General features: G+C 40.8%; 1 protein-coding gene across 1 annotated transcript in view; it reads right to left on the bottom strand.

The window, feature by feature from the left end:
- RBM47 (RNA binding motif protein 47) overlaps positions 1 to 21,028 on the bottom strand; it is a 164,613-nt gene that overhangs the window by 126,796 nt on the left and 16,789 nt on the right. Inside the window, exon 4 of the mRNA XM_081304676.1 lies at positions 3,448 to 3,559. The gene's annotated coding sequence lies outside the window, so the exon portion shown is untranslated. The remainder of the gene's footprint in view (positions 1 to 3,447; positions 3,560 to 21,028) is intronic.

Consider the following 21,028-nt stretch of genomic DNA (forward strand, 5'->3'; position numbering starts at 1 on the left):
CTAAAGAGGTACTGGGTAGGAGAACACGCAGGAGGGGAGAAAAAAGACCCTGTAAACATGAAGAGGAAGAACTGCCCTTTATTTCTATGAATAATTTGCCCTCTAGGCATGTTTTAGAGCTTATTTTAACTGGATTTCAACAACAAAAAAAAAACATCCAATATGGGTGTGGAGGTGGGATGAAGCAGTCTCTGCTTTTTCTTTTTTAGTCGTAGATGGACACAATACCTTTATTTTATTTGTTTTCTTTTTTTTTTTTTTTTAACATGGTGGCGGGGATTGAACGCAGTGCCTCACACAAGCTAGGCAAGCGTACTACCACTGAGCCACAATCCCAGCCCCTCTGCTTTTCTTAATACTGAAAAAAAGTATGGCACTTCCCTTAACCCTTGTGAGCCTTCATTTCTTTGTCTGTATAATGGGCCTGACACCCCGTCAAGATTAAATGAGATGTCTGGCGGGGAATGCCTCCTAGTTAAGATTACTAATTAAATAGACAAGTAAATTAGCCTACAGAGTGGCACTGCAGTCTGTCTACAGGATTCTCTTCTGTCAGTAACTTGTCAGAATCTATCCTTTGCCTGCCCAGTTCATGGGGCCTGGCTGTATGCTACACGGTTCAGTGGATTTTAGTATATTCATAGATCTGTACAATCATCACCCTCGTCAGGTTAGGAATAAACAATCATTTTGCCTCAGTCAATTTGGAACATCTTCATCACCTTAAAAAGAAACCTTATGTAGCCGGGCACAGTAGCACACACCTGTGATCCCAGTGACTCGGAAGGCTGAGGCAGGAGGATCATGAGTTCAAAGCCAGTCTCAGCAAAAGCAAAGCACTAAGCAATTCAGTAAGACTCTGTCTCTAAATAAAATACAAAATAGGGCTGGGGATGTGGCTCAGCAGTTGAACGCCCCAGAGTTCAATCCCCAGCACCAAAACAAAAAAGAAAAAGAAAAAGAAGAAAAGAAACCCTGTGGCCATTAAGTCTCAGTTCTAAGCAATCTTTAGATCTAAGCAATCGTTGGTCAAATACAGATGCTTTTCAACTTAACAACGGAGTTATACCCCAGATAAAGCATCACAGGTTTAAAAAAAATCACAAGTCACAACTGCTAAGGAAATCAGTATGGAACCACCATCTGACCCCGCTATACCATTCCCTGGTATTTATCCTAAAGAATTAAAGTCAGGATACTTAGCGATACTTGCATACCCATGTTTGGGGCAGCACAATTCATAATAGCCAAATTATAGAGCCAGCCTATGCCAATTAATGGACAAATGGACAAAAATGTAGTTCATATGCACAATGGAGTTTTCTTTAGCCATAAAGAAGAATGAAATAAAGAGACTTGCAGGAAAATGGATGAGACTTGAAACCATCAATGTTAAGCAAAATAAGCCAAATACAAAAAGTCAAGGGTCACGTTTTCTCTCATATGTGGAGGTTAAAAGAAAGAAGTGGGGTAAAAAGGTGTTGAGGGTGTGGGTAATCGCAAGAAAATAGAAGGGAGATCAGTAGAGTGGAGAAAGAGGATGGGGAAGGGAAAGAGAAAGTACTAGGGAAGGAAATGAACCAAATTATATTGCTATATAGTACGCATGTAGAAATATGTAACAACAAATACCCCAATCACACGTTATTATGTACCAATAAAAATTTTAAAAATAAACCGGGTGTGGTGGCCCACACCTGTTAATCCCAGTGGCTCAGGAGGCTGAGGCAAGAGGACTTCGAGTTCAAAGCCAGTCTTAGTAAAAGCAAGGTGCTAAGCAACTCAGTGAGACCCTGTCTCTAAATAAAATACAAAATAGGACTGGGGAGTTGGCTCAGTGGCTGAGTGCCAGTGAGTTCAATCCCCAATACCAAAAAAAATTAAAAATAAAAATAAATAAAAGAAACCATAGAGAACCCCCTCACCCTTCTCACCATGTAAGGACAGCAAAAAAAAAAAAAAAAAAAAAAAATCACCATGGTGATGAACTGGACAGCCACGCTGCCCCTTCACCAGACACCAATTCTGCCAACGCCTTGATCTTAGACTTCTCAGCCTCCCAAACTATAAGAAACAAATTCTGCTGTCTATAAAAATAAAAATAAAATATCCTAAGTCAAAAATGTTTCTAATACATCCATCCTGCCAAACAGCACCGCTTAACCTAGCCTACCTTAAATATGCTTAGAATACTTACATTATCCTTAAGTTGAGCAAAATCATCTAAGACAAAGCTAATTGTATAATCAAGTGCTGAATATTCCACGTAATTTATTGAATACCTCTCTGAGAGTGAAAACCAGAACTGTTGCATGGATAGGCCCTTTTTTGGGGAGGTGGGGAGGAAGCAATGAGGATTGAAGCCAGGGGTGTTTAACCACTGAGCCACATCCCCAGGTCTTTTTATTTTCTTTATTTTGAGACAGAGTCTTGCTAAGTTGCTTAGAGCCTTGTTAAATTGCCTTGTTAAACTATGCCTGTGGCTGGCCTCAAACTTGTTTATGATCCTCCTGCCTCTGTCTCCTGAATCACTGGGAGGTGTGTGCCACCATGCCTGACTGCATGGGTATATTTTCATATCACTGTAAAGTTTTAAAAAACATAAGTCAAAACTGTTGTAAGTTGGGACTATCTGTACCAGAATATTTTGGTGGCACCACAGAAGATATTGAAAGGGTACAACACCAAATGATCCAGCCAAAATTCCAATGCAATGGCTGTTGAAGCATGACAGGGTCGTTTATTGCCTCTGAGAGTCTACAGCGCTCCACTACTGAGCTATAGCCCCAGCAATTTAAATGAGTGAATTACATGGAATATGAATAATATCTTTTTTTAAATATTTTTTATTTTTTAGTTTTAGGTGGACACAATATCTTTATTTTACTTTTATGTGGTGCTGAGAATCAAACCCAGTGCCCCACGCACACTAGGCGAGCGCGCCACCACTTGAGCCACATCACCAGCCCCTGAATAATATCTTAATAAAGTTTTTTTTTTTTTAATGCTGGTATTTAGGAACATGATGAACATGTAAGACAGAACACTGATCCTGAAGCGTCTGCGTGAACAAGGCAGGCCATGAGGGAGGCAGGCACTTATAGTATTTTTCTCTACCTTTGACACAAGTCCTGGACCCAAGAAATCTCAATTGCCTCTTAACCCAAGTGTTAGAACAAAGAGCAGCTTGAATGGTTCCTGGCTTTGGCTGCAGGGATGGTGGTGAACTGGACAGCCCATGCCATCTCCAGCTGAGAGATGCTAGGTGGATACAGGCCATGCACAGGCATAGTTTTTTCTTTTTTTTTGTAATAAGACAACTCTAGGCTTGTGTGTATGTAAAATATCTTATGTTTTAAGTGAGCAAACAGTTCAATTCTTAAAGACTGTGCAAGACAACAGAGCATGGGAAAGCAAACCAAACACATCTTAAGGACTTCATATTACCTGTAAACGTCACACTTGCCGCCTCTAATCTAAGGTCACTAAGCAGTCCTGGTAGAAGTCCTTCTTCCCTGGGCAAGGGTCCGGTCTCTGAGCTGTAGACACACTGTCTCACCTGGTAAATGACATGAGTACAAGAAATCAGCATGTAGCTTGGTTGTAGTTATCTTAAGAAGCAACAGACCAAAGAGCAGAAACCACCTAAATATCCATCAATGGAGGAATAGTATAGAAAATGTGGTATTGTCCTGCAAGGGAATATTTATTATTCTGTGTTAAAAATCAATGAAGAACTGGTCATGCCATATGGTTGGACCTTGAATACATCATGCTAAATCAAAGAAACCAGATACAAAGGTCATACATTATGTGATTTCACTTACATGAAATTTCCAGATGAAGTAAGTCTAGGGAGGCAGAAAGCATATCAGTGGTTGCCAGAAGCTACAGGAAGGGAGGGTGAGGTGTGACTTTTTAAGTGGATAGTGGGGTCTTCAAGAGTGATGAAAATGTGTTGGAACTAGACAGAAGTGACAGTAGCACACAACACTGTGACTATGTTAAACACACTGGATTGGACACTTCCAAATAGTTCATTTTATGTTGTATGGATTTCACTTCAATTTTTAAAAAAGCAACAGAAACTGGGGGTAAGAAAATCAAGGAGTGGCAGGTACGTGGGGACAACTGCAGTTATCTGGGTGAGCGATGGATTCTTCCTGAAGCACCAGAAAAGGCTCCCAAAGGGTAGACTATGGAGTGGAGTTCTCCAGCTAGACAAGAGGGCACGGGACACAGTCTGTTTGAAGGCGTGGCACAGAGAGCACATAAGGTTCAGAGGCTGGGAAGATCGTGGTGTGAGGTAAGTCTGTGGAAATGGAATTTCCTGAAGTTATAATATCTATCTGGAATGCCTAGGAGAGACTCCCTGGGGTAATCCCAGAGTGAGTCACATCCCAAAATATGTTTTACAACTCAGGGAAGGGCCCCGTTCAAAGGCAAAGTGTGGTGCACTCATTTGTATTAGGTGTCTCCTCCTCTTCTGAGTCAGTCCACCATTTCCTACCCAGACAGCAATTCAGAAGCTTTCACCTTTGGTTACAGGCCCAATTCCCCCCCCCCCAAAAAAAATGTAATCTTTTTTTTCCTTGGCTTTTCCCTTGATTGAGTAGATTTCAGTTCTAACAACTACCAAAAAAAAAAAAAAATAGTATTGAGGTGAGGTAGAGGGGAAGCATCCTTTCATACCCACTACTGGTTTGCCTCTTATTCACAACATACTGTTCCCTATCACACTTACATTTAATTACTTGGCAATATACCTGGGTTGTATTGCCTGAAAATGTTTTTCTAACCTTTCTTTGGCATTTTATGAAATCATTTTTACAACTTCCATAAATTAACTTTCTCTTATCAAATTTTATATTTTAAAAAAGAGCTACATCAATAAAACCACAATGAGACACCACTTCAAAGACACCAGGATGGCTGTTTTTTGTTTTGTTTCAGAAAAATAAATAAGACAGACATCATTAACCTAGGTACATGTATGATTGCACAAATGGTGTGACCCTGTTTTGTTTACAACCAGAGAAGTGAAAAATAGTGCTCCATTTGTGTCAAAGCACATTCTGCTGTCAAGTATAACTGATTAGAACAAATAAATTAATTAAAAAACTTTAAAAACAAGTAAATTTAAAAAAGAGTAACAAATGGTGGCAAAGAGGGAGAGAAGGGCTGGGGATGTGGCTCAAGCGGTAGCGTGCTCGCCTGGCATGCGTGCGGCCCGGGTTCGATCCTCAGCACCACATACAAACAAAGATGTTGTGTCCACCGAAAACTAAAAAATAAATATAAAAAAATTCTCTCTCTCTCTCTCTTTAAAAAAAAAAAAGAGGGAGAGAAATCAGGAGCCCTTCCTTGTGCACTGCTGATGGGAATGTAAAATGTTGTAGTTGCTTGGGAAAACAGTTTGGCAGCTTCTCAAAAAACTACCAAAAATTATTAAGGATCCAGTGTCTCCCAAGTGAAACGCAGAGACTCAAAGAGATGTCTGTGCTTTACAATTCATAGGAGTAACATTTGTTCGTGGACAAATAGATAGCTATAATATAGGATGTGTGTGTGTGTGTGTGTGTGTATGTGTGTGTATATACTGCAATATTATTTGATCATAAAAGGAATAAAGTTCTGAAACTTGCTAAAACATGAGTGAACTTGGAGGACATCAAACTAAGTGAAATCAGTCACAAAAATACAAATACTGTCTGATTCCACTGACATGAGGTAGGAGAGTTGTCAAATTCATAAAGATGGAGAATAGAATGTGGTCGCCAGGTGAGTGATGGAGTGGGAAGTATGTGTTTACTGATCTTCAGTGTGGGAAGATGAACATTCCAGAAACAGATAATGGTGATGGCTGCATAATAATGTAAATGTATTTAACACCCCTGAACTATATGCTTAAAAATGGTTTGGGTGACTGGGAATGCAGCTCAGTGGTAAAGCACTTTCCTCGCTTGCAAGAGGTCCTAGATTCTATCCCCAAGCAACCCCCCTCCCCAAAACAAGTTTAAAATGGTGGATTTTATGTATATTTTACTATAATAGAAAAAAATTAAAGAATCACCTTAAATTCATATAAGTCAAAATGCAAATTCCCAGGCTTTGTGCCCAAGAGATTCCTATTCTGCAGGTCTAGGGTGAGGAATCTGAATGTTTAGATGAGCCCTTGAGTAATTCTGATGCTGAGGCTCAGGATACACACGGAGATCCCCTGTTCCTTCATGTTGAAATGACATCCTGAGGTTTACTAACCTCCTTATCCAATTTAGTATCAATGAAAACAACTCGGGGCATATTTTATTTTAAAAAAATTAAATGTGTCATCAATGAGCCAACTTTACCAATGAAAGCATTGTAAGGGAAGGATCCATAGAAACCACTTCACAAATATCTGAAATACTGATCAATGTATATTCCTACCAACCCAAGGGGATAGTTTGGAAAATCATGTTTTCTCTCCTCCCTCTTCAACTCATTTCAAATACGGAAAGTTTCCATTTGGGCCTCTTTTTTTCTGCCAGGACTGTGTCAGAGTAAAGAGCACAAAAGACAGTATATTCCATTATAGTCAGGGATATTTCTCTTGATTTGAAAGTGATAAAAGAGATGAGGGCCATTGCACAATGTGGTTCTTTCTGAGCTGTTTTGTAAAACAGCATGTTCCAGTGTCTTTTGCATCTTCTGTACTGATAGCAAACCTGCATGGAGTGACACTGGAACAAGATAGTAAAAATCAAGGCCTTGGAGTGCGGCAGTCTTCCAGATTGAGGACTGAACTTCAGCCTGGAACTTTCCGTATGTGGCTACCCTTCTCCCTGGGAGGAGTATATATACTCTCAGAGCTCTGCTAACATTAAAGACTCTGCCTACACGGACCTTAATCTTATCTGCATCTTCTTCCCTCCCTCTACTGCCCAACAGACCCCCCTCTGCTCTCTGTGCCTTTGTGTAACCTGAAGTATCTGTCTTAGCACTTGTGCTTATGCTCTCCCTGGCCTAGAACATTCCCACTAAATTCCAGTGCTCTGGTTCCTTGCTGTGTTTCCCTGCCACCTCCTTCAAGAAGTCCTGCCTGTTTCCTCCCCTTCCTTTCCTCTCCGATATCTTTTCTTTCCTCTTTTATCACTTTGATCACTACCTCGATTTTTCATCCTTGTAGCATTTATCATTTTTTTTTCTGTGCTTTATTTTATTTCACTTATTTAAAAGCACTTTGAGGTTGAAGACTAAGCACTATTAGACTATTAGTCTTTGAATTATATCTTTTTTTGGCAGGCACCATGATGACCCATGCAACGGCCATTCCCCTTTCCAGTGCCAACTGGACTCCAAGGTCTGATGGCTAACAGATGGGCGTCCGTGCTTATCACTGTGCATCCTTCAGCTATTTTTGGAAGATGAAATAATCAGTTGGGATAATTATCTGCATGATTCTGGTTTAACAAAGGGAAAAATTCATCCTTAAAAAAGACAAGGAAGAGGTATTATTATGATTTGCAAAAGAAATTGAAGTATCTAGCCAGGCAAAGTGGCACACACCTGCTCACCTATAATCCCAGCTACTTAGGAGCTAAGTTGGAAAGATCACAAGTTCAAGGAAAGTCTGGGCAACTTATTAAGACCCTGTCTCAAAAATAAACATTTTTTAAAAGGGAGTATGGGTATAGTTCAGTGGTAGAGCCTAGCTAAAGCGAGGTCCTGGGTCCAGTCCCCAATATTGAAAGAGAGACACAGAGGTGCACGGTGTGTATGTGTGTGGGGTGGGGGATTGAAATAGTCTCCTCAGCTCTTTCTACAGTTTATTTGCCCAGTGACTCTTTAGTGATCTTCATCTATCTGAAGCTAGAATGGACACAGTCCTAAGAGAAAGAAAGAAAGAAGCAAGGAGACTCAAGATGCCCAATCAGAGGCACAGGCAAAATCTACTGCTAAACCGAGAAGCGGAGAACTTTCAGGAGCAGGGAGGTGACTGTCCTTGGAGCCAGAATTTGCTGGCTTTGTAGACATGAGGGTGGGAAAAGTGAGAGCAAGAGGAAAAGAAGCTTAGAGCAGAGGAATCAGATATAATCAGGCAGGGGATGGAGGTTGAGAGGGGCAATTATTACTCATCTCCTGAGACAAGAGAGAAGGACAGGGAGATTCCCAGATTTAAAAATAAACTCTTTTGACCACTTCAGCCTCCTTCTGGCAAAGGCTACACAGCACTCTTCCTCTAGTCAGATTATTTACTGTGTAAGTGCATGTCCATATGCTAGACAAGGGTCGAAAACATTTTTTCCTAAAGGGTCAGATATCTTGGGCTTTCCGAGTCAGTTTCCGTCATAACTTCTCAAATCTGCCGTACTATGCAAAAGCAGCCATGGTTTTTATGCTTTACCACTGAGTTACATCCTGAGCACTTTTCATTTACTTTTGAGACAGGGTCTTGCTAAATAACCCAGGCTGGCCTAGAACTTGTGATCTTCCTGCCTCAGCCTCCCTCCCATGTGGCTGGGATTACAGGCATGTACCCCCATATGATTTTCAAGTGTTCTCTTGATCTAATTTTTTTAAAAAATATTTTTCATTGTAAATGGACATAATATCTTTATTTTTTATGTGGTATTGAGAATTGAACCCAGTGCCTCACATGTGCTAGGCAAGCACTCTACCACTGAGCCACAACCCCAGCCTTTGATCTGCTTTTTTAACCTTGAAAAATATAAAGGGGCTAGGCTCAGTGGTGCACACCTATAATCCCAGTGACTGGAGAGGTTGAGGCAGGAGGTTGGGCAACTGAGCAAGACCCTGTCTCAAAATAAAAAATAAAATGGGTTCAGTTCCCCCAATATCACCACCAAAAATACACACACACACACACACACACACGCACACATAAATAAGCTGTTTTTCTCCCTGGAGTGATGACCCATGTTTCCCTGAATGTGTATCTGCTTTCCTAAATCTGTGTGTGTGTGTGTGTGTGTGTGTGTGTGTACGTGTATTGTATACAGTACATATCATATGTAGTAAAGGCAAAAAGACATGCATGGGAATCACATTAGCCATATTCAGGGAGATGGCCTGAAGAGAGAGAAAGAGGTTATGAAGGTGAAGGTTATAGAGCTTCAGTTGACTCTCTAATGTCTTATTTGGGCCATGGAAAAGGAGGCATTTGGTGTGGTAATCCCTGTAGTTTTCAGTAGGCCCAAAATCTTTCAATAAAATAGCAAAATATATTTGTAAAATTTTGACTTCTAGTTTAAAAAAATTAATAAAGGCATATAAAATGAGTGTACCCGAGTTAATTTCTGTTTTGGCAGAAATGACTGTTGGTAAAAAATCAAATAAATAAGCAAACAAAAACAACCTCACCTGCCCATCAAAAAGCTCTTCCTCTAGCTTCTGAATCACCTAGAAAGATTTTGCTCAGTAACCCATGCAATAAGGAGCAGGGCACTTGGCAAGAATGAATTCACATCCCTTAGCATCTCTGTTTTACATCTGTATGTATTATTACCTGTTTTCTAAAACAGCACCTTTTGGTCAATGTAACATACCAACTACTAGTGTAACTCCACAAAATGGAATTTCTAAGGCAGGCAGCTACAGTAAGTCCCCAACATTTACTTTCAGAAAATTCTTCAGTGTATTATTGCATAGCAGAGCAGTGTGACAAGGATCAAAAGATTAGAAACAATTTCAATGAACTTCTTCTGCTAATATCGGTAGAGGAATGACCATCAGCCTCAAGTTCTAATGGAAAATAAAGCATGGACGTAAAGGGTTCATTATTCAACAAAATCACAGACTTCAGAATGTTGCTTTAGGGAATCAAAACACAAATGCTTTGCAGGCGTGAAAAACTGAAAATGATATAATTAAGAGTATAAGTTAAGCTATTTTGAAAAACCTCTTGACATAGGAGATCTGATTCTATATTCGACAGCATCCATTTCTCCTCTCATTTACATGTGTTTAAGCTAAAAATGAATTATCAGAAACTTCTATACTTAAAGGACAAGGGAGGTGGGCTCAGTCCTTCTAGGAGTATGGATTCATCATCCTTTAACTTTGCAAATAATTAATGCTGGTAAAAATTATGCTATATAACTAAAATAACATTAGGAAATAAGTTAAATGCCCCCAAATCATGAAAACAGTTAAGTTCAACAAAAGAACTTCCAAAGCCAACTAGGTATTTAATACTCTCAATCCAGCAAAATGAGTACATATTTAGGACAATCCTCAGTGTGGCAGATTAAAAGTAGCTGCAAAATTTTTCGACACTCTTCCCATTGAGAGGTGGGGTCCAGGCCCCTCCATTGGGCCCTGGGTGGGCTCTGCAACTGCTTTGACCTAAAAGTGATACTGTTCCAGCTTCTACGCCCAGGCTCAAAGGGACTAGGAGCTTCTCTAGCTTAACACTTCCCCTTGGAGATCTTGGCTAAAATGTAAGAAATCTTACTACCTGTAGGAGAGACCATATGAAGAGGCCCTATGGCTGCCCAAGGTGCCAGGCATGTGGATAAACCATCTTGGATGACCAGGACCATCTAGCCACAAGCTGAGTACTATCAGCAGACCCCAGTGATGCACCAGTGGCAGGAGAATCCCCCAGCTGAGCCCTGTCCACATCACTCATTGGTGACTGTTTGGTCTCCTAAGAGATGGGGCAGTGTGTTAGACACCCAGGGACCACTGGAGTCCTTGACATCATTCTGGAAAAATCACCACTAATGTAACCCTTCACTTTTCTGGAGGGATGGCTTTCACCCCAACAGTGGGATCTTAAATTATATTACTTTTTTGTTCTTTTTCTTTCTTTTTTTTTTTTTTTTTTTTTTTTTTTGGTACTAGGTATTGAACCTAGGGATGCTGAACCACTGAACCACATCCCCAGTCCTTTTTTATGTTTTATTTAGACACAGGGTCTTGCTGAATTGCTTAGGGCCTTGCTAGGTTACTGAAGGTGACTTTGATCCTCGGGCCTCAGCCTCTGGAGCTGCTGGGATTATAGGCATGTGCCACCATACCCAGCCAAATAGTATTGCTCTTTCTAGACTAGGCCTTGGATAAAAGTTCCAAGAAATAAGATTCCAGCTAAATGTAAGAAAGACCTTCCCATGCCAGACATGGTGGTGTACCCCTGTGATCCCAGAGACTCAGGAGGTTGAGACAGGAGGATTGTAAGACCAAAGCCAGCCTCAGCAACTTAGCAAGACCCTGTCTCAAAATAAAAAAGCTGGGGATACGGCCAGTGGTTAAATACCTCTGGGCTCAATCCCCAGTCCAAAAAAAGAAAGGGGAAAAAAAAAAAAAAAAGATCTTCCAAGTAGGGTTTTCCACCCACAGCCTTCAGTGCTTCGTGGAAATGAGGATGCACCCATTACTCCAGGACAGGATGGAACCTGCGAATGGCAGAGCAGCCAACCCCCCGAACGTGGAGTCATAAAGACCCGAGTCTGGAACTGCCTTGCTATAATTAGCTGCATAGTTTAGGGCAAACTGCTTAACTTTTCTGAGTCTTTTTGCTTATCTGGAGAACAGACATTCTAATAAGAGAAACCCAAGAGAACTGCAATGAACCTTGCCCATGGGAAGCTCTAGGTGCACACCCTTATCAGATCACCATTATCACTAGTGCCCAGAGGTCGCCTGCACTGGATGGAATGTCAGACCAGAAAGCCCCTGAGGTCCTGTCCAACTGAAAACAAGCAGATGATTCTATGACCACTCCTGGAAAACCTGCATCTGCAGAAAGCTGACTGAAAGCAACCCTAAAAGATTTTCAATGACAACTTGATCAAGCCAATGGCATTCTCATTCTGTTAACTTGAGGTCATTTCATTCATACTTAAGACCCTTAACTCTTTAAGAAGAAAAGTAGCAAAAATTACAATGGATGGAACTTGCATGCCAAACAACACTCTGCTTGCTTGTGCACTGTCTTGACACAAGGAACCACAAGCCTTCGACTGTGGATCCATCAGGTAGACCTGGGCCACTCTTCCCTCTCAGTACTAGCCTCCTTTTGCTGCTCTCTGTTCCTGGAGATGAAAAGTCCAAGTCTAACTGCCAAGCCCATGTGTTCCCAAGTTGGGATGGAAAAGAACAGGACAGGACTTAGAGGAAATCATTTCAGGTCAAGTCACCTACAAGTCTTGTGACAGTGCAAATTAAATCTCTCTGGGCCTTATAAGAGTGAGCCCTCATAGAGAAGTTCTAACGATGAAAGGGATGATGTCTCCACAGCGTTTGAATGTTGTAAAATGAAATGCAATTGTATAGTTATTACATTTACAGCTAACATGTGGCAGATAAGAAATCCCGAGACAATTGACAAGAGGCAGCTCAGGATCTTGTATCCAGGGACAGTTTCTGTTTTTCACTGAGTCGGTACTTTCCTTCTTTCTAGAACAAGGCTTTTTATTTTTTATTTTACAAATCACAACTTTCTTCCCATTATTTTACCTATAAATTTCCATGGATGTATAACATATAAATAGAAAATGCACACGTTAACAGAATACCTCACCACTAATTTCCACAAACCAAAGGTAATTCATGTCCCGTTACAGTCACCACCAATCCAAGGTTGACCACTATCCTGCGTTCTAATACCAGAGATTCATCTTGTCTGTTTTTGAACTTTACATGAACAGGTTCTTGCAATATATCCTGTTAGTCTGGCTTCCTTCACTATTATGTTCATGAATTCCAAGTGGATTTTTGCACGTAGTCATAGTTGTTTGCTCTCATTATATTAGAATCCTGTTGAATGAATATACCACAGTTTTTTTCATTTATTCTACTATAGATGGATATCCGAGTTGCTTCTGGTTTGGGAATATTTTTAATAGTGATCCTAAGAACTTTGCTAGCCTCGTCTTTTGGTGAACATATGTACAAATTTCTGTTGTTTACATTCCTGAGAGTGGAATAGTTGAGTCAAATATTTTCAGATTTAGTGGGTCCTCTTTTTGGCACCAAACATTTAAACAGTGCTTAGTTTATGTTAATCACCCTGCCTCCAGGGTCTTACTCCTCTATTCAGTCTCCATACAAACCATACTTAGCTTGCCCCTCCTCCAGGACTGGGGATTAAACCCAGAAATGCTCTTCCACTGAGCTAGTTTGTTGTTGTTGTTGTTGTTTTTGAAACAGGATCTTATTAAGTTTAGAGGCTGGCCTTGAACTTGCAATCCTCCCAAATCCACCTAAGTAGCTAAGATTACAGGCATGCACCACACCTAACCATACTTAATTTTTTTAAAAAGACATTGATTATGCTGTATGTTTTGTTTTGTTGGTACTGGGAATTGAACTCAGGGGCACTCAACCACTGAGCCACATCCCCAGCCCTATTTTGTATTTATTTAGAGACAGGGTCTCACTAAGTTGCTTAGCACCTCACTTTTGCTGAGGCTGACTTTGAACTCATGATCCTCTTGCCTCAGCCTCCCGAGCCACTGGATTATAGGCATGCGCCACCACATTCAGCATGTTGTATGCTTTTAAACATTCTGTGTTTGGGGAATGCTGCAGTTTATAACACTTACCATCACATTTAAGGTCTTCACCCTTTGGCCCTAACCAATCATTTATTTATTCCACAAATACTATCTCCAGCCTTGAAATACCTCACAATCCCACATGGGCACATAGGGCATGTCAGAGCCAAGTTCTGGAGGAACCCAGAAGGTCTGAGAAGACTTAGAGAGGAGGAATGGGCTGGGGGTATTATTGGGTGGTAGATTGATTGCTTGGCATGTACTTGGCCCTGGGTTTGATCCCCAGCACCAGCAGAGTGTGGGGTGGGGGATAATTTAAGATAGTCCTAAGAAATGACAGATGGAAGGGAGGAGAGTCCAAGGAACAATATGCTGTAATGAAAAGGCATAAAGAATCCAAGGAGGAGGGAGACACATTTGATGAGCCTGCCACATCGAGTACCAAAGTATAGGAGCCGCTCCGGGGCTGGGGTACACACCCAAGTTGGATTTTCATGGGCCTAGTGCCCAGTGTTCAAAGGTCACTCTGTAAGTCCCAATCTTTCACTCTGGATAATACACAATACTGATGCCCGTGTTATTTTTAGGTGGTACATGAGTACGCACATTCCATTTTAATGGTTTATTTAAGTGTACATTAGGAAAATACTGGTTTTCCGTGGAAGGTAATAAGTTCCATTTTATTTAAATGTGGTGTTTCTTTGCTGTTGTTTGTTTTAGATGGGGTCTTGCTCTGTTGGCCAGGTTGGTCTTGAACTCTTGGGCTCAAGTGATCCTTCTGCCTCAGCCTCCAGAGTTGCCGGATCACAGGTGTATGCCACCTCATCTGGCAACATGCCTGTGTTACTTAAAATGGTTGCTCTCTACCACAAATTGCACCCTCCCTCCCAGGCCTTGCAAAAACCTTTCTGTTTAATCCAAATTCTGCTGAAACCAAAATGGTCATCAACTGATAAATGAATGAACAAAAAATGGTATCTAGCTGGAGGTAGTGCACCAGTGCCTGTAAACCCAGTGACTAGGGAGGCTGGGGCAGAAGATCATAAATTTGAAGCCAGCCTCAGCAATTTAGCCAGGTCCTAGGCGAGACCATGTCACAGAATAAAAAGGGCTGAGGCTATAGCTCAGTGGTGAAGTGCCTCTGGGTTATATCCCCAGTACTCCTTCCCCCAAAAAAGTAGTATCTCCATACAATGGAATATTATTCAGCCATAAAAAGGAATCGAGTACTAAGATATGCTACATAATCGGTAAAACCTGAAAACATGTATATTAAGTGAAATGAGATTCTGTTTATATGAAAAGTTCAGAACTGGCAAATAGCAGAGATAGGAAGTAGATTAGTGGTTGTCAAGAGCCAGGAAGAGGGAAATGAGGAGTTAATTGCTTAACTAACTGCTACAGGGTTTCTTTATGGGGTAATGAAAATATTCTGGAATTAGACAATGGTGATGGTTACACAACTTTGTAAACATACTAAAAACTACTGAGTTTTATACTTTAAAATAATGAATTTTATAACGTGAATTATATCTCAAAAAAAAACATCTAAAAGACTATCTCTTTCTCTACTATCAATAACTCAAACACTTATTTTATGAAAAATTGAATAAATGAAGAATTTGTAATATAAATTATATTGATATAATCAAGTACAGAAATAAAATTTGATTTGATTAAGACTATCTCTCTTCTCTGACCGTCCCCTCCCGTGGTCTCTCTGTTTCTATCACATGCCTATAATGGTGCAGTCACTTGTCCCCATTGAAAAGCAAGCAGCCTGTGGGGCAGGAACAGTGTCCTGCTCACCTCCATCTCTCTAGAACCTAGCAGAGTGACCCGTGGGTACCCAGCAGATGCTCCAGTAAATATCCATGGATATAAGAGAGACACGTCACTTAATAACAAGGATATGAGAAGTGTATCACTGTCATGTGAACACCATAGAGTACACTGATACAAACTAAAAAGGCAACCACAGGATCACCATCTTATTACGCAGTCATTGACCAAAATGTCACTAGGAGGGGCATGACTAGTGCAAAGAATGACTCCTCTGCCCTGGGCCATGAACAACCGTGTAAGAAACCCTTCCTTTTTACCATTGAGACTGAAGCAAGCTTAGGCTTGAATTTTTTGCCCCCTGTCCAATCAACTAGGCTTGTCCATGGCAGGCAAACACATAAATCCCGAATTTAGAGGTTGTTGGAGCAACAACAACCTCAACTCCAAGAACACTGTGCTTTCAAAGCTATTGTTAGTAAACCACATTCTGGGTGAGCGCAAGATATGAAGTCAACAGAAGGAGCAGACACCCCTCAAAGAGGGCGGCGTTGATGAAGGTCAAAGTCTTCCACATACCTTCCTGAGTCAGCCGCTAACCCTGCTGTCATCGCCAACTTGGAGAAACAAGAGGACAGGAAACGTGTGGAGTGTGGCTACATCTCTACACCTGTGCTGTCTATAGCCACTCTGCTAGAGAGGCAGGTGTGACAGATGTCAATTTAAAATGACTACATTAAATTTGATGTTAAGCCTTGTGGGTTCCATCCCTAGCACCAAAAACAAAAAGAATGATCTTTCATTCTGAAGAAAAGTCACATGGGTTCAAATCCTGGATCTGCCCTTACTAGCTATGGAACAGTAGGCAAGTTACAACTTCTCATCTGCAAATAGGGATAATAATTTTGTGGACTTCATAGTGTTCTTATGTGAATTAAATGAGGCAGTGTTCATAAAGTGCTTAGACCAGGACCCGGCACATAACACATAAGCATATTAAAAGTCTCATCTTTGAGGTGTTTCCTCAACATCTCTCTCTTTCTCTGTCATGTCAGGTGAAACTGATGCTACTGACTCCTATCATAGCATCTAGAATGTTCCATGGCATTCATGTTTAATGCTTTGGTCTCTCAGTAGTAGACCACAGCATCTTTAAAAAAAAAAAAAAAAAAAAAAAAAAGATTAAAAAAGAAATCTTTCTTATTCCCAAAAGGTAAATGTAGTCACAAAATAAATGGCTTTTAGTGAATCAGTAGATGAACAAACAAGTACCTCTGTTACAGAAAGCATGAGAAAACTTTTTTATTGACCTTTATCTCCTAGTCTGTGAGCTCTTTATGATCCACAGTGTTTCACACTTCTTTTTTTATCTCCAATGCATGATACAGAACCTGTATCTACTCAATGAATAAATGCTGGAGCCACCACTACCATAAGGGGGTCCCCACAGATTCCAGGCAGGGTTCCAGCAGCTCAGGAGACTGAGGCAGGAATATTGCAAGTTCAAAGCCAGCCTCAGCAACTTAGTGAGGCCCTAAGCAACTCAGGCAGAGTCTGTCTTTACATAAAAACTTAAAAGGGCTGGGGATGTGGTTCAGTGGTTAAGCACCCCTGGATTCAATCTCTTGTACAAAAAAAAAAAAAAAAAAAAAAAATCCTTCAAGAGGAATTTTGGAAGCAAACTAAAAATTGTTATTAAGACATGGGCAAAACTGCAGGGCATCTTAGATTAATTGAGACAATTTTTCAATCATATCTAGTCAAAGATATCATTGATATATATATCCTATATATCTCCAATAAAATACATGAAAATATCAACTAAAATAATCAAGCACTGGGTACTGCCTTCCTGTAAAGACTCACACCTCTTCAGAACAGAATGATGAAGACCAAGTTAAAATAGGATTCAACTGTCAGAATCATGAGCAATCAAGAGAGTGAAGTTAAATTAGCTACCTCTATGAGCCTCTACAGTCAGCTTTAGAAGGAAGAAAAGTGAAGACTATGTTAACAAGAAGTTCCCAGGAACTCAAGGGATCATAAATCCACAATGTGCAGCGTGGAGAGAGTGTGCTACGCAGGGAGGCTAGCTAGATGCTGGGTGCAGAGGCGCACACTCCTGAAATCCCAGCCTCGCAGAAGGCCAAGGGAGGAGGATTGCAAGTTTGAGGCCAACCTGGGCAACCTAGTGAGACTGTCTCAAAATAAAAAATAAAAAGGGTTGGGGGTGTAGCTCAGTGGTAAAGTACCCCTGGGTTCAAGTCCCAGCAACAAAAAGAAAAGAATAGCTAGAAACCTCCATGAAGGTCAGTACCCAGGACTCCCTCAGAAGCCCACGGGAAGCAGAAACTAGAATGGGCAGTTCTTTCATCTGAACCAACAAGGTGTATTTAGAGCTGCTGTGACCTCAAATGATGTGGCACGCCACAAAAGGTCCTGAGAGAATTTCCTAGTATCTCAGTGCACATCATTTTCCCATTTATCAAATCGGAAGGTATTTTATACATAGAAAAAAAAATGAAAGCTCATGGTAGCTATATTTTATTTCTACTTCAGGGAGGTCAAAGCTGAATGCATGGCAATTTTTATTCCCTTATGATCTCCATCTCTTAGGCTTCTGGGGTTTCCTTCCCTTCTTTGGTTGTAATCCTGTGTTTTTGTTTTTGCAGGGCTAGGGATGGAACCCAGTGGTGCCATACCCACTGAGCTGCATCTCTAGATCCTTTTTTAAATTTTATTTTGAGACAAGGTCTAAGCTGCCTAGGTTGGCCTCAAACTTGGGATCCTCTTGACTCAGCCTCCCATGTCACTGAGATTACAGGCATGTGTCACAGCACCCGGTTTGTAATTAATTTCTTATGGAAACTAGGTAAATAGCTTCCTTCAGCCAAGAACAACTACAAACACATTTATCTCTCTGCTCCAAATCTGCAGGACATTAAATATTGACCAAAACATTTCTTCAAAGGAAAATGTGAGCGCAGTACATAGAGATCATTTCTAGCCATCCTTGCATGTTTGCTGTTTTCCAAAGTTGTTGACAGTGCAGCTGAGTCACTGCACATATTCAATTAGCATAGATCTTGTCCTTCCAAGGAGTTAAGAGTACCATGTAAGCACTTATCATCTTAAATGAACTCAAGATAGAGATTTGATAAAGCATAGGACAATTTCATTCTATCTAACCTAAAACTTGAACTTCAGGCATCTTTAGGTCTGAAGGACCCTGCTAACAAACTTTCTCAAAGCCCAGTTCTGTTAGAAATTTATAAACAACCAGGATAACAATCCAGAAGTATTTTAGTGATACCAAAAATTAGTAAGGAAGCATGCTCAGAATCTGAGAAGGAGACAGTGGAGACCCTGCCATTGGGAACAGAATCTGCTGCAAAGGGGAAAACAAACTATTAATTTGGAGGCTCTTCTAGCAAGCTGCTGGTCACCACTTATGTCTTAAGAACAGAAAACAGTGGTTTTGCCAATGACCATCTCCCAATTTCTCCCTGACCCCTGAATCATCACAAGAGAGACCAGTGTTAAAATCTAAAGGAAGAGGCAGGGGTGTAGCTCAGCGGTACAACACTTGTCTAGCATATGCAAGCCCTCCCTCCGACCCACTCTCCCACACACATAATTAAAGGAAGGAACACTGTCCTGGGTGTGTAGGACAGCAGTGGCTATGGAAAGCAAAGCCTCATCTAGAAAGCAATTTCTCAGCCTTGGCACTAGTGACATTCTGCACTGGATAATTCCTTGCTGTGAGCGGCTCTCTGGTGCACTGAAGGCCATTTACCAGGTCCTCAGCTTCCACCAACTGGACACCAGTAACACCTCGACCCCCGATTATGACAACCAAAAAGAAGTCCAGACGTGCTCAAATGTTTTCTGGAAGGCAAAATTTTTCTCAGTGGAGAGCCACTGACTGGGGTAGCCCCATACTATACAGCAGCCATTGTGACTCTCTCAGATGGCATCCAGGAGTCAAGAACCAAGTCTGCAAGAACTTTGTAGGATCTACAACAAACCACCTAACCTAGCAGTTTCCTTCCTATGATTTAACGCCAAGATGACTGCCCCCATCCATCCCTTTTCTGATCTTTCCCTTAAACATCCTAAGAACACCACAGACTTGAACCATGAAAGGGGGGTGGGGGGATTTAGAGCTGTGTCAGAGTCAAGGTCTAGTTCAAAACCTCTCCTCCCTTCTATCCAGTTTTAAAGCTAACAAGATGAAGTGCCATGTTCAAGCTCAACTGTTTGAGGTGATAAAAGTCAATGGCAGATCCTAGTAAGACTGAATCCTGGTCCAGGAACCAGGTTTTTCCAAACCTGACCTCATGGGAAGTCCTACAGGAGTTTGAACTCTGTCATTTACGGAGGGCAAGTTACTCGGCAGAGCAGTATCTCATTTCCACACCTGTCAAATGGATAAAAAGTAGGACCTACTCATTAGGAATAGTTTCATTGATTAAATAAGGTAATTTCTGGCATACAGAATGTGCTCAATAAATGTTAGCCATTACTATTTTCTTGCATCAACTTTCAAGTATTTTATGACAGCTAGCCGATGCGCAGTTACTCAAACACAGCCTCCTCCTTTTTCTATGTGATTGTTATAGATATACATCGACACAGCTCCTCACCAAAAATACTTCTTATCACAAACGCTAAAAACAGAATTTAAATAAACGTGAAAACTTCAGGAGCCACCTATCCTTTTGGAAAGTGACCCATCTTGGGCAAAACCAACGACCACACCATTTGGTCCAATTAAGCAATAATAAATTTGATCACACTTCATGGGTTCCACTGGCGCTGACACACCAAAATAAACAGCTGCAACCGCTGACAGTTTCTATAACTCTAATGCGAAACATCCATCATAACCTCTCTCCTTCCTCCACCCAACCCTAATGGTTTAAGGCATCTTAAAACGTCACATTTTGAGACATTAGTTTCTTATTGTTTCAATCCCAAATCATGCCATTTTACTCCTATGATTTTGAAAATATATGCTTTTTTTTTTTAAGAATAATTGTGGGAGGGAGATGGAGCCTTATAGCTGTGGTACAACATCTAAAACGTCCATGGCTCTAAGCTCCTAAAGATGGCTCTAAGCTCCTAAAGACCTTTGCCTTGCTTTCTTTTTTTTTTTTTTTTACTGGATATTACAATTTTATTTTTCATTTAAAGGAATATATTATTTTAAAATCTGTGTATTAATTTACAAGGAGTGAGAAATCAGCCCTACATGTGATGTCTCATTCATTCCTCACAATATCCATAATAGAGTAAATATTGTTATGCACATTTTATAAATGAAAGACTAGCTTTAGGGAGGCTAATTGCTGAAGTTTATGTAAATGGTATACAGCTGAAATGGATTGGAAGATATATGTGCCTGTCTTGTAGTTTCTGTCCTAACCACTCTGTTATATGTTCCTCAAAACAACTCAACATATTGTTCATGCCTTTATGTATTATGTACTAACTGCTGTGCTGTATGTTTTAAATCCATTATTGCTGCTAATGCTCACAATACTGTGAATGGGATCTGCACTTTGCTTTCTGTCACATCCCCAGCACTTGCTCTGGGCTCTAGAAGCTCACAAACTGGGTTTGCTAATGACACACGTTAGACTTTCATCACGTAGTTTAAAGTGAACCCGGCAGGGTTTGGTGACACACACTTACAGGACCAGCTCCTCAGGAGGCTGAGGCAGGAAGATCACTTTAGCCCC

This window comes from Spermophilus citellus, assembly GCF_964194105.1.
Source record: "Spermophilus citellus genome assembly, chromosome: 8".
Lineage (NCBI taxonomy): Eukaryota > Metazoa > Chordata > Mammalia > Rodentia > Sciuridae > Spermophilus > Spermophilus citellus.